This window comes from Arvicanthis niloticus, chromosome X (assembly GCF_011762505.2).
Source record: "Arvicanthis niloticus isolate mArvNil1 chromosome X, mArvNil1.pat.X, whole genome shotgun sequence".
NCBI lineage: Eukaryota > Metazoa > Chordata > Mammalia > Rodentia > Muridae > Arvicanthis > Arvicanthis niloticus.
Genome location: NC_047679.1, coordinates 96,863,997 through 96,867,675, shown reverse-complemented (window position 1 = coordinate 96,867,675; position 3,679 = coordinate 96,863,997).

Sequence of the window (3,679 nt, the reverse complement as noted above, 5' to 3'; positions counted from 1 at the left end):
CAATTTCTGTAGGATAAGCCTAGGGAAACCATTATCATTCACTCCCTGGCACTAATTGGTTTCTGCAAACAAATGACAGTATGAAGACTATACCAAGTCAAAGCACTTTAGAAACTATCCAATGCCAAAATCCCCATAGTCTAGTCGAGACCCAACCATTATCATTGTTCTGAAGTGCTTTTTCCATGTTTCTGAACCCTCTAAAATTCATTCAGGATTAAATGAAAGCTTAACAAAGCTAAGATACATACATTATTTTAGCGTATTTATAAAGATCACAACTTCATAGTGAGGAGATGTCAACAAATGAAGACTAGAAACCAAGTGTAAAACTTCAAATTATACATCCACGTTTTTGATTATAATCCTCTTGTACTGTGTACAAGAAAACTATCATCTTTCTCTTGTGCTGGTTACAATACTTGTCAGGAGCTTACCACATTAGTCACCCAACAGGGTTCACACATGATTTTCTGGTCTCTTCAAAAGAGCTTTGGGTAACATTCTACAGCTCTGCATTCTGGGTGATCCTAGGCTCTGCCTATTCTACTGCCACTGATGCTGCTCTTCATGGGTTTTATCCCAAGTTACTGGCATCTCAAATACCTGGGCTCTTCTGCTCTAACCGGGCGGAATTCACCATGAAGAGTCTCTCATAGGCTGTCTTCAAGGTGCAAATTCTCAACTTCCGTATATCAACTTTAGTCCATGGACTTCCACAGCCCGCTAAGGCAGCAACTTCTTCGTTGGCCTTACCTAGCCTCTCACAGTAGCAGCTTCAACTGTTCTCCATGATCCATCCTTCAGTCAAAATCACGACAACCTGGAAGATTCTTACAAGAACCTGGCTGCCAGCAAGTGGTCTATGTCTAAACATGACTTCTTGGTGCTTCTCATGAAATACTTCCAATATTTAACCTCAACCATGCTAGATTCTAAGTCACTGGCGATCTTAGCTCAAACTGACTAAGAATCAGTTATTCCAGTAACCGATTCTACCTTGATTCTGAAGCCATAGCAACATGGCCAAAGCTGCCAAATTCTTGTAGTTGCTGGGGCTGAAAGTGGCCCCTAGTTCAATCATTTACCCTAGCATCCTAATCTCATGGTTTACTCACTGTGTAATATGGCTGTCGTGGTACTTGAAAGCTAGTCTAACTTCAACTCAGGTCTGCTTGCTAAACAAACTGATTTGTGTATCACCATGCTTGGACCTAATCTTTTCTTCCCTGTACCACATAAGAAAACTATTCTTTCCTTTCTCTTTCCAGGTCCAGTTGTGCTTGACCTCAGAATTACCGTGCTTCCATGTCTGGGATAAAAGATGTAAAGTTTTATCATCAGGCCTGAATCCAAAGATTTTTACAGTCAGTATTCTCAAGTACTCTATCCAACTTCTGTAATCCCATGTCATTATCAGGATCAACCCTCTGTTTTAGAGCCTCATGTGATGGACCTCTGATTTTCCTTCCAATTCTGGATTTTTAGTTTACTACACAGATATAGTCATGTTGAGCACTGACAGCAGCCAGCCCTATCTATCTCTTGCCATTTGAACAATAATCATATGATTTTTGTGTGCAAATGAAAGATAATAACCCCAGCATTTAATGCCTACATAATATAAACCATCCTGTTTTCAATTGAAAATCCATAAACAGAAAGCCTAGCTAGGGAGAATATTGCCCTCTGCACAAACCTCAGTTACTTTCATTCAATATCTGTGGACACTTGATTTGCTCCATTCTACTTCCTGCTATGATTTTGTGAACCCTATATCTGAACCCCTACAGTGATTGCTTTTCCTTCTCAGTTTACTCTATTTTTTCCACGTTCCCCATAAAATTAAACCACAGAACATAGTCTAATCAAGGTCTCATTAAGGTTCTCTTTATGGATGTTATTATTCATTTTCTTTAACTACCCTCTAGAAAACCTTAAGACAATAACACAAGGAAGCTCTATTCCTCAACCAATTACCACAGGGATATTTTCTAATCTCACATTAATATTTTCTCCTCTGAAGACTACTGACACAGCCCCCCTTAGTTAAAATCTCTCTTAGTACCACTGTCGGCCCTGCTTCTAATACTTCAGGCACAATTAAGCCACTTCAACCAAACCAACTGCAGAAAATCTACTTTCTTCAACAATGTAAATAGACAGACCTATCCCAGCAATATCCCAGTCTCTTTTACCCAGTCTATTTTAGTTAATAATCATCAAAAATGAAGAACACCCATAATGAAGACAAATCCTATTTATATGATCGTCAATTTGGGCTAACAGTTTAAAGATTCTTTCTATTATCACTATGGCAGGAATTTGGAAGGTTTTAGAAGACATCGTGCTGAAGGTGCCAAGGAAGGCAGCATATTCTCCTCCTCCATGGGCCCACCATGAGGATGGATTAAAGCAAGCTGGGCAAGACCTGAGATATTCATGAAACCTCAAGCCACACCTCCATTGTGACACAATACCTATGACAAAGGGAGACCTAACTCAGTAAGGCCACATCTGATGAGTGTCCAATTTCTGTAGGATAAGCCTAGGGAAACCATTACATTCACTCCCTGGCACTAATTGGTTTCTGCAAACAAATGACAGTATGAGACATACCAAGTCAAAGCACTTAGAAACTATCCAATGCCAACCCATAGTCTAGTCGAAGACCCACCAAGTATCATTGTTCTGAGAGTTCTTTCCATGTTTCTGAACCCTCTAAATTCATTCCAGGATTAAATGAAAGCTTAACAAGCATAAGATACATACAGTATTTTAGCGTATTATAAAGATCATACAACTTCACAGTGAGGAGATGGCAACAAATGAAGACTAGAAACCAATGTAAAAACTTCAAATTATACATCCACATTTTTGATTATAATCCTCTGTACTGTGTAAAAGAAACTATCATCTTTCTCTTGTGCTGGTTACAATACTTGTCAGGAGCTTACCACATTAGGCACCAACAGGGTTCACACATGATCTTCTGGGTCTCTTCAAAAGAGCTTTGGTAACATTCTACAGCTCTGCATTCTGGGTGATCCTAGGCTCTGGCCTATTCTACTGCACTGATGCGCCTTCCTGGTGGTTATCCCAAGTTACTGGCATCTCAAATACACTGGGCTCTTCTGCTCTAACCGGGCAGGAATTTCACCATGGAGTCTCTCATAGGCTGTCTTCAAGGTCATTCTCAACTTCACTGTATAACAACTTTAGTCCATGGACTTCAACAGCCGCTAAGGCAGCAACTTCTTCATTGGCTTACCTAGCCTCTCACAGTAGCAAGCTTCAACGTTCTCCATGATCCCTTCCTTCAGTCTTAATCACGACAACCTGGAAGATTCTTACAAGAACCGGCTGCCAGCAAGTGGTCTATGTCTAAAACATGACTTCTTGGTGCTCTCATGAAATACTTCCATAGTATTTAACCTCACCATGCTAGATTCTAAAGTCACTGGCGATCTTAGCTCAAACTGACTAGAATCAGTTATTCCAGTAACCGATTCTATCCTTGATTCTGAGCCATAGCAACATGGCCAAAGCTGCCAATTCTTGTAGTTGCTGGGGCTGAAAAGTGGCCCCTAGTTCAATAGCATTACCCTAAGCATCCTAATCTCAATGTTTACTCACTGTGTAACTATGGCTGTCCTGGTACTTGGAAATTCTAGTCTAA